Source organism: Chiloscyllium plagiosum, chromosome 30 (genome assembly GCF_004010195.1).
Source record: "Chiloscyllium plagiosum isolate BGI_BamShark_2017 chromosome 30, ASM401019v2, whole genome shotgun sequence".
Taxonomy (NCBI): domain Eukaryota; kingdom Metazoa; phylum Chordata; class Chondrichthyes; order Orectolobiformes; family Hemiscylliidae; genus Chiloscyllium; species Chiloscyllium plagiosum.
This window is the reverse complement of record NC_057739.1, coordinates 18416394-18430159: the sequence shown is the minus strand read 5'-3', so window position 1 is coordinate 18430159 and position 13766 is coordinate 18416394. Positions and strand designations below refer to the sequence as shown.

The following is a 13766-nucleotide window of genomic DNA, read 5'->3' as shown; positions in this document are numbered from 1 at the left end:
TGCTTGATCTGACATTAAGTACAAAATCTGGAAAATTGTACGACTGTTCAAACAATTCAAGGAAAATAACTATATCCTGAAAAGGAAGTAAGGATGAATTTTATTCAGTGAAACCCTGCTCAGACAGCAGCTATTCTTCACCACAATTAGTAATGTGTTTAATCACTGAATTATAGAAACATAGAATAATCAGGGCGCAGAGGAGGCTAAAATTGCCAAACAATGCTTTGCACCCAATGAAGTAACTAAATAAAACTCAGTTTAGTGTTGTGCTATAGGATCCTAGCCAATTTACACACAAGATCCAGGGATGTGAAGGCTGGGTGGATTAGCCATTGGAAATATAGATTAGATTAGATTACTTACAGTGTGGAAACAGGCCCTTCAGCCCAACAAGTCCACACCGACCCTCTGAAGAGCAACCCACCCTACATTTACCTCTTCACCTGACACTATGGGCAATTTAGCATGGCCAATTCACCTAACCTGCACATCTTTGGACTGTGAGAGGAAACTGGAGCACCCAGAGGAAACCCACGCAGACACAGGGAGAATATGCAAACTCCAGATAGTTGCCCAAGGCGGGAATTGAACCCAGGTCTCTGGTGCTGTGAGGCAGCACTCTAATTGCTGTGTCACCATGCCAATTAGGGTTACAAGGATAGGGTAGGGGGTTGGGTCTGGGTGGGATGCTCTTCAAAGGATTGATATGGACTCAATGGGCCGAACGGCCTGCTTCCACGCTGCAGGGATTCTCTGATCTATGATCCAACACATGGGAATGAAATAAAGTAGCAGAATCCATGTTATAGAAAGATCTTGTGGTACAGGGGGTAGAGTCTATGCCTCTGAGTCACAAGATTTGGGTTCCAGTCCCAGTCTGTACAGATTGTGTGTACGTAATGTGGTAATGTTTGAGTATGAACTTGTACACCAATGATGGGAGGGTCACCTGGTCAGCCTTGACCTGATGCAGATTGGTGTTCCTTGAAGCAATCAGTTTTGGCAACAATATTGGCCTATGTCAGATAAAGCTGGCTATGAAAACAGACGTCAGTATCTGCTTTATTTACCTGGTGGGCTACTAGATTAGAAAGATAACATAAAAAGGCAATATACTTGTTGTAAGGTATTGACTGAGGAAAAATGCTGCTCATGAAGAATTTCCCTGGTTTACTTTGAAGAGTGAAGTAGGATCTTGTGCAATTATCTGAGAATGGATTGCGTCTCATCCAACAAAGGCAGCATCTCAGATAGTGCAGCGCTCTTAGCATATAGTACAGCACTAAAGCAAATTGTGTGATTTGCATCTATGTTCTTTTAGCATCGTATTTTTGGGAGTGTGCAGCAAACTGACTTAACGTGAGAATTGTGTTAAGTAAGTGATCAAAACTAGTTAAAGTGGTGTGTGGTATATATTTGATAAGTGGAGTTATTTTACTATATTTGTCTCTTAATATTGGAATTGTTTGAAAAAAGGCTTTCTCATAATTATGGCGTCTGCATATCTTGATTTGTTTTCTCTTGCAAATGTAAAGGTTTGATAGCACAAAAGAAGTGAAAATGGAACATCAATGGAAACTCAATCAAAAATCTGAATCTAATCAGGCAGAAATTTCGGACACAAGTTTCAGGAGACGATTAATAGGGGCTAATAGGAGTTGAAAGTTTACACTGTCTATGATAGCAGTCATGATTTGGTGATGCCGGTGTTGGACTGGGGTGTACAAAGTTAAAAATCACACAACACCAAGTTATAGTCCAACAGGTTTAATTGGAAGCACACTAGCTTTCGGAGCGAAGCTCCTTCATCTGGTGGTGATGAAGGAGCGTCACTCCGAAAGCTAGTGTGCTTCCAATTAAACCTGTTGGACTATAACCTGGTGTTGTGTGATTTTTAACTATGATAGCAGTGATTTCATGTGATTTTCTTCAAAATGGCAAATTAGCAGAGGGTGGGCTGTTACACTCTTTCGACTTTGTATGTCCACTTTAAGATAGAAAGTGTTTTCTGAATTTTTAAAGTAAATTTAAAGTATAAACAGAGCAGCTAAGAGCCTGGCTATTCCAAAATACATAGATGTAACAATTGGCTGTTAAATGGATACCTGAGTTTTAACAACAATTCAGATTTAACCTATTAATTTAAAGTATGCCCAGGATACTAAAACACAATTGAGTTTGAATTCACTGTATTGATAACATTGGACCAATGGGAGGGTACAATGTTGGGGGATATAAAACCAGGGTATTTTGAAAATTTGGTCACAGCAACTTCCACTGAACAGCAGAGCAACTGTTGTGGAGCCAGAAAGCTACCTGTCCATCTAACATTGCGTTCTCAAAGAAATAAGAAGGCACTCTCTATCAAAAGGTACCTTTTCCTATAAAAATATTCACAGTAAAAAGAAAGAAGATGACCCAGGGAGATCAGCAGATGGAAGATTGAAGACAGCGAAGAAGAGAGAGACTGTATGGAGTTGAGATTAAGTTAATGTAATGTTTAATAATTGTGTTACTGGAGCAGAATTATTAAAGAGTTGGCGTCAGATAGTAATTAATTAAGAAAAGGGGGTTTGAATTTGTTAATAGTTTTGTTTGCTGTTCACTATTAGAGTTAGAAAAATAAATTGTTGTTTTTCTTTAAATAGAGGAAATTAAGAGTTCTCTTTCATTCACACTTTTAACAGATTACGAGGTGAGGCAAGCTTTTCTGGGTGTTTGGTTTTAATTAATGAAGGGGTTTGACCTTCACACTGTAACAGGGCCCACTGTCCAATGAAGGACAGTGGGTAGAATTTTAAAATTGATGGCCAATAGTAGGTTCTTCTGCACTGAAGTCTGCCATTTCGGGTGAGTGAAAGAGAGAAAGTATCTCAAGTTAAGGAACAGGAAAATGGAACCGGGTGGTATGTGTCTGAGTCTAGCTGTGCCCAGCTCCATGCCACTCCACTCCATGATGCCAGAGATGATATTGTGATGGGGTGTGGCAGACTATTAAGGGACAGGACAGGATGATTAAAAAAGCAGTTAAACTTGTAAGTAAAACATTCTGGTCTGACTGGTCTTATACTTCAACATGTAAAGCAGGGTATTGTCGGGTTTCAAGTGATCAATTGTAATAGGGGACTCTCTGGCTATGGTCACCAGTGGGACATCAGGATGGTGTGTTGAGTCAAGGATGTCTCAAAGAGGGTGCAGAATATTCTGAAAGGGAAGAGTGACCAGCAGGAGGTCATTGTGAACATTCGCACCAATAGCATATGTAAGGAAAGGGATGAGGTTCTGCAGAGAATATAAGAAACTAGGTAGGAGGTATAGAAGGTAGGTCCTCGAGGGTAGTAATATCTGGTTAGAGCAGATGAATGCGTGGCTGAGGAGGTGGTGCATCTCTTCAGGAATAGAAATTACCTGCATAAGAGGGACGGATTCCACCTGAATTGGAAGGGGAACAATATCATTGCGGGGAGATTTGCTAATGCTACTTAGGAGGCTTTAAGCTAGTAAGGGGATGGGAACCAAAGCAAGAGCGAGAAAAGGCTACGGCTAGTACAGTAGCTAAGGGGAGCAAGTCAAATAGTCAAGGCAAACAAGAGCTTGGCCGAGACCAAGGTAAGATTAATAAATTAAATTGCATTTACTTCAATGCAAGAGGCCTGACAGTTAAGACAGATGAACTTAGGGCATGGTTCGGAACATGGGACTGGGATATCATAGCGACAGGTCATTCTGCTGTATTACTTGCGTTTCATCAATGCGAATTCACTGTAACATGGTTGATGAATTGTGAACGTTTCTAAAGCACGAACCTTTAAAACATGTGTTAGCTGTCATGTAATTGTAGCGCCAACACTTTAAATGCTGTTTCTAAAGCGCAATTTTTCTATAACACAGGGTTGCACAAGAACGCAGCCATTGCATTATAGAAGAACTGGCTGTATTACAGAAGCATGGCTCAGGGATGGACAGGATTGGCAGCTTAATGTTCCAGCGTACAGATGTTGTAGGGAGGATAGAAAAGGGGGGAGGTGTAAGAAGGGAGGGGAATGGTGTTTTTGGTTCGGGAGAATATTACAACTGTATTTAAGGAGGACATACCTGGGAGATTGTCCAGTGAAGTTATTTGGGTGGAACTGAGAAATAAGAAGAAGATTCTTGGTATTGTATTGTAGGTGTCTGATAGTCAGCAGGAAATTGAGAAGCAAATATGTAAGGAGATCTCAGATATCCAGAAGAAAAAATGGTTTGTAGAGAAAGGGGATTTTAACTTTCCAAATTTACACTGAGAAAGTCATAGTGTTAAAGGCTTGGATGGGGAGAAATTTATTAAGTGTGGACAAGAAAACTTTCTTATTCAATATGTGGATGTACTTACTAGAGAAGGAGCAAGTCTTGACCTTCAGTTGGGAAATAAGGCAGGGCAAGTGAATGAGGTGTCAGTGGGGGAGTTCTTTGGGGCAAGTGATCATAAGTCTATTAGCTTTAAAATAATAATGGAAAATAACAGAACTAATCAAAACGTTCAAGTTCTAAATTGAAGTAAGGCCAATTTTGACGGGATTGTACAGGAGCTTTCAAAAGATGTTTGGGGGAGGCTATTTGCAGGTTAAGGGATGGTTAGAAAGTGGGAGGCTTTTAAGAATGCAATAACAAAAATTCAGAGACAGTATGTTCTTGTTACTGTGAAGGGCAAGGTTGATATGTGTAGGGAATGCTGGATAATGAGAGAAATTGAAGCTCTGGACAAGAAAAAGAAGGAGGCATTTATCCGCTGAGATCGAGTGAATTCATAGAAGAGTATAAGGGCAGTAGGAGTATACATAAGAGGGAAATCAGGAGGGCAAAACAGGGACAGGAGATAGCTTTGGCAAATAGGGTTAAGGAGAATCCAAAGAGATTTGGTTAATACATTTAGAGCAAAAGAATAACTAGGGAGAGAATAAGGCCCCTTAAAGATCAACAAGGCTGTTTATGTTGGAACCTCAATAGATGGTTGAGATACAAGTAGTTTATGTGAGTGCTTAATGTGGAGAAGGAAATGGAAGCTAAGGAACTTGGAGAAATAAATAGTCTTGAAAAGTGTCAATATTACAGAAGAGGAGGTGCTGGACATTATAAAACACATAAAGGTAGATAAATCCACAGGATCTGATCAGGTGTTTGCCAGACCTTTGTGGAAAGCTAATGAAATGATTGCTGGGCCCCTTGCAGAGATCTGTGTATCATCGATAGCCACAGGTGAGGTGATGGAAGACTGGAGATTGGCTAATGTGGTGCCATTATTTAAAACAGCTGTAAGGAAAAGAAGGAGGTGAGCCTTACCTCAGTGGTGGGTAAGTTTGTTGGTTGGGATTCTGAAGGATGGGATTTATATGCATTTGGAAAGACAAGGACTGACTAGGGATGGTCAACATGGCTATATGTGTCGGAAGTCGTATCTCATCAACCTGATTGAGTTTTTTGAAGAAGTGACAAAGAAGATTAATGAGGACAGAGAAATAGACATTTGTCTATATGGATTTCATCAAAGCATTCAACATGGTAAACTGATTAGTAAGGTTAAGTTATATGGGATCCAGGGGGAGTTCGACAATTGGATATAAAATTAGCTTGAAGGTAGGAGACGGAGCGTGGTGATAGAGGTTTGTTTTTCAGACTGGAGGTCTGTGACCATTGTTGTGCCTCAAGGTTCAGTGCTGCGTCCACTGCTTTTCATCATGTACATAAATTATTTGGATGTGAATATAAGTTGGAAGTTTGTAGATTACACCAAAATATGTGGTGTAGTGGGCAATGAAGAAGATTATCTTAGAATACAATGGGACCATGATCAGATGGGTCAATGAGGAGAAAGTGAAGACTGCAGATGCTGGAGATCAGAATCAAAAAGTGTGGTGCTGGAAAAGCACAGCTGATCAGACAACATCCGAGGAGCAGGAGAATCAACGTTTCGAGAGTAAACTCTTCATCAGGAATCAGATGAGTTAATGGCCGAGGAGTGGCAGATGGAGTTTAATTTAGATAAGTCTGAGTATTGCATTTTGGTAAGGCAAATCAGGGCAGGACTTATGCAGTAAATGGTAGGGCTCTGGGGAGTGTTTTCAAACAAAGGGAATTAGAGGTACACGTATTAGCCCTTGCTAAGGTTGCTTTCTAAGTGGTTGCTGTTTGAAACAATAATCCTATCACTTAAAACATTGGTGAATGAGAAGAAAAGCAAAGTCCTTCCTGATGAAGGACTTATGCCTGACACATCAACTCACCTGCTTCTCAGATGCTGCCTAACTTGCTGTGCTTTTCCAGTGCCACACTTTTCAACTATCGGAGTTGGGCATGTTGTGGCTGTACAGGACATTGTTTCGGCCATTTTTGGAATACGGCATACAATTCTGGTAGACCTTCTATGGGAAGGATGTTGTTTACCTTGAGAGGGTGCAAAAAAAGTTTCCGAGGATGTTGACGGGACTGGAGGGTTTAAGTTATAGCATTCGAGGCTAAGGGGTGACCTTTTAGAGGTTTATAAAATCATGAGGGGCATGGATAAGGCGGATAGCCAAGGTCTTTTTCCTATGGTGGGGAAGACCAAAACTTGAGGGCATAGGTTTAGGGTGAGAGTGGAGAAATTTTAAAAAGACCTGAATGAGCAACTTTTTCACACAGAGATTGGTGCATGTAGGGAACATGTTGCAAGAGGAAAGTGGTGGAGGTGGATACAATTACAACATTTAAAATGTATCTGAATGGGTATATGAAGGATATGGGCCGAATGCTGGCAAATGGGACTAGGTCAGATTAGGATGTCTGGTTGGTGCAGGCAAGTTAGATTGAAAGGTCTGTTTCCGAAATGTATAACTGTATGACTCTATGAAGGTCATATGGAGCATGCTTTATTTGTAGAATTAATGGTTTTCTTTACTGTGTTTTTTTTAACCCTTCTGGACACCTATTCAGCCTTGGAAGTCCAGCCTGTGATAAATGCAGTCAACATATTTGAAATTACTGCAATATTGTTTTGTTTTGCTATTTTAAAACATTTGTTAACCCATTTTAGGTCACTGAGACAATGAACAGGTTAAAATGATGCATAGAATTACACATTACTGTATTAAATTTCCTTACCTCATTCTTCATAGAATTTCATTTGTAAAGAAAATCAAGCCAAACTGTGAGAAATCCTTTATAATGTCTTAAAATCTGTGTTTTCCATGTCTGCTTTTATCAGACACTGGCATGTGTATTTGTCTAGCATACTTTTTTTTTCTCTGTGATAAGTGTTCAGCTACAACAGATAGTTAAGATTTTTTTACTGTTAAAAATATCTCTGTCTGACTGCTACCAGTACCTTATTAAAGCCTGGTTTACTGTTGAGTGCTGAATCTTTATTGAATCCCCAGATGCTTGCATGTATGAAACTCCTCAAAGAGTTTTACCCAGTTTACTGGCACTTGAAACCCATCCAAAAATTTCACTTGCATTGTTTTACAATGTGTTAGCCCTGGAAATGGCAGAGTGTGTGCAATCCCAGTTAGTCTCGATGACACATCGGATGAAAATGTCATAAATGCAAATTCACTTGTATTGAAGAGCCATTTGGAAGCTCAGAACAAAAATAAAGCTTTTTTTCTTCACTTTCCAGGGGGTTAACGACCAGTCAGATAACAACTGTGGGTGAAATTTCATTATGACATTTCAATCATTGAAGCATTTCCTCAACAGCATTAGAAAGGGCAGGGCTTGAATGTGGTCTTCACTTAAAATGTCATTCAGCTACTTAGTTCCATATGTTTGGATCTACTTCGAGCAGTTGATACAGCCTCTCAGCACCATGGTGAAGATCTATTTAATGATCTGTTTATTTGTTACTTTGGCACGGCAGACTGCTATTGTTAACGGTGACAACAATACGGTAGGAAAATCTATTTATAATTAGTATTAACACAAAAGCATTCTGCCTCTTGAAGTATAGCACAGCTTTGCACATTGTCCTGTAGTCTTGGAAGACAGTTTGGCTCCTGGATTTGTTTAAGTATCCATGTTAAAATATATTTTCTGAAAGGTTTATAAAGCTTGCATTATTATTAAGTAGCCAAGTTTAAAAGTAAATAGCTACAGACTTTTCCAGGATACTTTTATCCAAATAATAGCTTAACTTGAATGTTAAACATGACTTTCATTAGTATTGATCCATCAGCAAATATGCAATAACGTGATAACTTTGAAAATCTCCATTTGTTCAGTTCAATTATTCATTCTATTCTGTTGACAACAGTCCATTTGTCTCACATCAGATTTTCAAAGAAGATGTTGCATCTTCTGTGGAAATATATTTAAAAGAAGGGAACATTTTCACTTTTTGTTTGGTTATATAAGTTTGCATGCTCGTACTGCGGGCAGTATCTTAGTTCCTAGAAAGTGGAGTAGCAGGTAAATAGGATAGTGAAGAAGACATTTGGTATGATTTCCTTTATTGGTCAGAGCATTAAGTACAGGAGTTGGGAGGTAATATTGCGGCTATACAGGAAATTGGTTAGGCCACTTTTGGAATATTGCATGCAGTTCTGGTCTCTTTCCTATCGGAAGCATGCTATGAAACTTGAAAGGGTTCAGAAAAGATTTACAAGGATGTTGCCAGGGTTGGAGGATTTATAGCTATAGGGAGAGGCTGAATAGGCTGGAGTTGTTTTCCCTGGAGCAAAGGAGGCTGAGGGGTGTTCTTATAGAAGTTTATAAAATCATGAGGGGCATGGCTAGGGTTAATTGACAAGGTGTCTTCCCTGGGGTGAGGGAGTCCAGAACTAGAGGGCATAGGCTTAGGGTGAGAGGGGAAAGATTTAAAAGGACCTAAGGGGCAATGTTTTGATGCATGTGTGGAATGAGCTGCCAGTGGAAGTGGTGGAGGCTGGTATAGTTACAATATTTAAAAGGCACCTGGATGGGTAAATGAAGAGGAAGGATTTAGACTGGCATAGGCCAAATGCTGGCAAATGGGAATAGATTAATTTAGGATATCTGATCAGCATGGACAAGTTGGACTGAAGGGTCTGTTTCCATGCTGTACTTCTCCATTACACTATGACTGTACTCCCGGGATCTATGCATTGTTATATCTTCTTCCTCAAATCAAGGTAAGTAATGGGAAGCGAATTTATTATCTAACATTTAAGGTCAACTGTAATAATCACCTGATCAGAGAAGCAGTGTTGACTCTAATTCAAAGTAGAGCTAGTTCCTGAGTTGGTGAGCAGTCTGATTGCTTAATTGATAGTTGATAGGTGAGCCATTGTCTTAGCTTGAGTCATGAACTATATCATTCCTCAGCAGTGTGCAGCTTAAAAATCAAATCACAAGCCCGACTCCCTGAAATATCATTGCACTGAACTTTAAATTTGAAAGTGATTGTTCTTGTGGAAACACAGCACTCAATCTGAAATTCTCTGAAATGAGTAAATGTTTCTGTACCCATTATTACTGCTTACTGAGCACATGAAACATACCATCATCATATTCAAGAATATGAACAATCTGCTCAGAGAAAATGGACTGCAACTTGTGATCAATTGTGCACAGTAATAATGTTCACAGAAAACCGCAAAGATCTATGGACCCGTGAAGGCATGGGCCTCCCTTTTCCCAATGTCAGTTTGACTTAGATACCAAGTTAAGGAATCTCCAAGTGTTTAGCTAGGGAATATCCAACCAATCGCAAAGAAGTGTTCTCACAAACCAAACTAAACAACAACATAAACAATTGTGATATATACATGGGATTGAGATAGAACCTAAATTATCATAGCTTTAAGCTTATTTAGAACCTCTCTTCAGAAATCTAACATTAAACAAACAGAAGGTTGCTCTTTCAGAGCCAGTGAGGCTATTCAATAGTAATTGTGAACATTTTACGCTATTAAAATTTTGGCTACACTTCATTCAGCAAAGCATAATGTTTTCCACTGTTACTGCAAAAAGGCAATGGGCTTGATTTTCAGGAAGCAGATGCCAGACCACATCCAGGTCCCAAACCCATTGCCTGGTTGTCTGGGAACACACATTCCCTAATCAGGCCAGATGCAAGCTTGGCTTCCAGCCAGCATTACCATGTGCTGCCAGGAAATTGGAACTGACTCCAGAGTTCAATTTTGTTTAACTGCAAAAATTTACTTTATTCATTAGGAGGGAATCTTTATGTGCATACAGTTAATGAAGCCATTCAGGTCTACACTATCTCTACTTGTAATGAAGAAAACAAACATTGGGGTTCGGCTTTCTCTCTGTTTACAATTAAACTCTTGGCATTTAGCTGAGGAATCAGGGAGGGTCTGATTACTGAATGGACCCCAGTTATTCTTTGGCAGAAAAACCTTATATTGGTGGTCTTACCCTACTGCGCCTTGGTAGCAGCTGCCCTAAGCTTCAGTGCGTCCCTCAGCACATAGTCCTGGACCTTGGAATGTACCAAACTGCAACACTCAGCCAGAGTCAACTCCTTCAACTGGAAGACCAGCAGGTTTTGGACAGATCAAAGTGCGCCTTTCACTGAGTTGATGGTCCTCCAGGCACAGTCGATATTTGTCTGGGTGTGTGTCCCAGGGAACAGACCATAGAGCATGGAGTCCTGCATCTCGATGAAAACCACTGCACCTTTCTCCAGACTGCCTTTCCAAAGACACAGTCCAGTAGGAGGCGTCTGACAGTCTCATCCCCTCCCCAGCCATTTCAAGGGCACCATGGGGTGGCACAGAGAGCCCGGGCATGTATAAAAGATCTCATAGGCAGAGCTCTTCTCATCATCAACCAAATCATGTCCTGGTGCTTATTGGAAAGTTCTGGTGATGAGGCATTCGGCCAAATGATTTTAACTGTCTGCTTAGGTAACCACCCAACAGGATCCACCTTCTTCCTGCAGGGTCTCGAGGACGCTACATGCTGACCATTTCCTGATGGATTTATGGTCAAAAGGTGTTTGCAAATTTCTCTACAAGTGACAGATGATACAGAACAGTCTGACTACTTAGAGTGTCCTGCAGCAACAAGGCCAGTCCCATACTTCACATCATCAGGGACAGGTAGATCCTCAGTACATAGTGACACTTGGTGTTTGCATACTGAGAGTCTATGCACAGCTTGATGCAGCTGGACACAAAGGTGGCCATCAGGATGAGGGTGGCATTAGGTATGTTCTTCCACCACTTTGCCCGGTTCTTTATAAATAATGTCCCCTTGTACTCAGTCCATCTTTGGCCTCCAAATGAAGTGAAATATGGCCCAGTTGACTGCAGTAGCCCAGATTCAGGGAATAGGCCAGACCTGCACCACATAGAGCAACACAGAGTACCTCACACCTGACGACCAGGTTTTTACCCGCAATGGAGAGGGACTGGTGCTCCCATCTGCCCAGTTTCTGCGTCACCTTGGTGATATGCTCCACTAAAGTTTTGGCATATGGCCCGGCCCCTCCGAACCATATTCAGATAATCTGTCCTGACAGTGAGGGGAATGAAGGATTGGGGGCCCAGTTCCCAAAGAACATGGCCTCATTCTTGCCATGATTTCCCTTGGCTCCCGTGACCAGTTTGAACTGGTTGTAGATGCTCGGGAGTCTGTGTACTGACAGCGGATTCGAGCAGAAAACGGCGATGTCATCCATGAACAGGGAGGCTTTGACCTGCAGGCCTCTACTGCCTGGAGTAGTCACTCCTCTCAGGCTCACATCCTTTCTGATAGACTCAGCAATAGGCTCTATACAACACACAAACAAGGCAGGAGAGAGTGGGCAGCCCTACCTGACTGCGGATCTAACTGGGAAGCTTTCCGATTCCCACTGAGACTGCACTAATGCTGTTGGTGTAGAGCAGTCGGATCCAACTACAGATTCCCTTCCCAAAGCCCAATTTGGAGAGCACATCCCACATGTAGGTGTGCGATATCCAAAGGCCTTCTCCTGGTCAAGGCTGATGAGGCAGGCATTCACCCCCCTGCCCTTCGGGTAGGCAATCATGTCCCTGAGGAGTGCTAGATTGTCAGAGATCATCCTGTCTGGTACAGCACAGGTTTGGTCGGACAGAATCACTGATCCCAGAGCAGACCTGACCTGGTTACCGATGACTTTCTACAGGATTTTGTGATCTGCGTCCAACAATGAAAATGGTCATCAATTTCTAATTTCCTCCCTCTCTCCCTTCCGCTTGCAGATGATGGTGATAATACCTTTCCCCATGGATTCACATATGTTATACATCTCCAGCAGGTTCTGACCAATCAAGTCCCACAGAGCCGAATACAAATCGGTTAGTAAGCCATCACTTCTGGGAGTTCTATTCTTTTCTAAGGACTCGAGGGGCATGGTCAACTCATCCAGATATAGCAGCTGGTCCAGCCTGTCCTGCGTGCTGTCATCTAAGACCTCAATGGTAGAGGACAGGAATGACTGGAGTGGTGTGGGGGGGGGGGTTTGCACTGTCTATGAGCTTCCTGTCATACAGTGTGGTGTAAAAGGATTTGCTGATCCTCAGGATGTCAGATTGAGATGTTGTTACCAAGCCATCTTCCTCCCTCAGACTGCTGAGCACAGAGCTTCCCCTTTGCACCTTCTGGAAGGAGAATCATGAGCACATCTCATCCTCCTCCATGATGCAGATCCTGGACTGTGAGATTATCTTGAAGGTGTCCGAGGCAAAGAGGGAGGCTCGCTGGCTATTCACTTACTGGAAATCCACGGTGACATCGACCACCATTGTCAGCAGCAGGAGCAGGTTCTGCATGCTTTTCTGGAGTTTGGACAGTTTTCCCCATCTCTCTCACCAGTCTGATGGAGCCTCATGGTTTACCAACCTGTGAAATCTCTTTTGAACTCCTTGATGAGTTCTGGGGTAAATAGTTTCATATTCAACTTCCACATTCCCTTGCTGGCTTGCTGGTCATCCTGTAGGTGACAGTTGGCCAGCAGGAGGCAGTGGTTAGAGATGAACACCAGTTTGACATCAATAGATTTGACGGGAAAACTATCCTTGAGCAGACAGATTCGTCTGGCTGTGACCTGGTGTATGTGCGCTGCATTTCATCTGCAGGGGGGGCTGAAGACGTCATTTAGCTTGGCAACTTTAACCATTTCCATCAGGAATCCGCTCTGGAATGTCCATCCGCATTGATGATGCAGTTGAAGTCTCCAGCCAGGCCTGGATGTCACCAGTGGGACCTGCTGCAGAATGGGCAACCACTGACTTTTTACTGCTGGAGCATATACCTGAAACAGTCTCAGGGGAGCGTTCCTGGGCATAACCTCACAGCAGAATACCCAGGCCAGAGAAGCGACTATCATTGTCCCCCCGAGCAAATCAATGGCCCATGAGGCCCCAAACTCAACCATTTCCTGTAGCTGCTGAGGTGCAGTATCTCACATTCCTGCAGAAACGAGAGGTCTACTATGATATTGGCCAGAAAGCCCAACATGGAAACACATTATGTGTTGGATTTAAAACTACACACGTTAATACTTGTGGTTTTTAAACCCCTTTTAAATTTATACAATTGTTTGAACCCAAAGTCCATTTATCCATGGCCTTATCACTGGGACAGTCCCTGCATCCTCATGGTGTGGGCAAACTGATGGACCCTCACAGAGCTGAGGTAGTTGTCCTGTTCCTCCCTGGGAGTGTTGCCCCAGTCTGTTGTCATCAGGGCAAGGACAGATGAGTTCAATGCTGAAAAACAGACAACAGCCATAAATCAGTTTGCTGCAGTCTGGCAAAGGTGAGGAGGGAAGAGATCAG

General features: G+C 42.1%; 1 protein-coding gene across 1 annotated transcript in view; it reads left to right on the top strand.

Moving 5' to 3' along the window:
* The window catches only part of LOC122564606 (collagen alpha-1(I) chain-like), a 378414-nt gene that overhangs the window by 183716 nt on the left and 180932 nt on the right, over positions 1-13766 (top strand). The gene's annotated exons all lie outside the window — the stretch shown is intronic.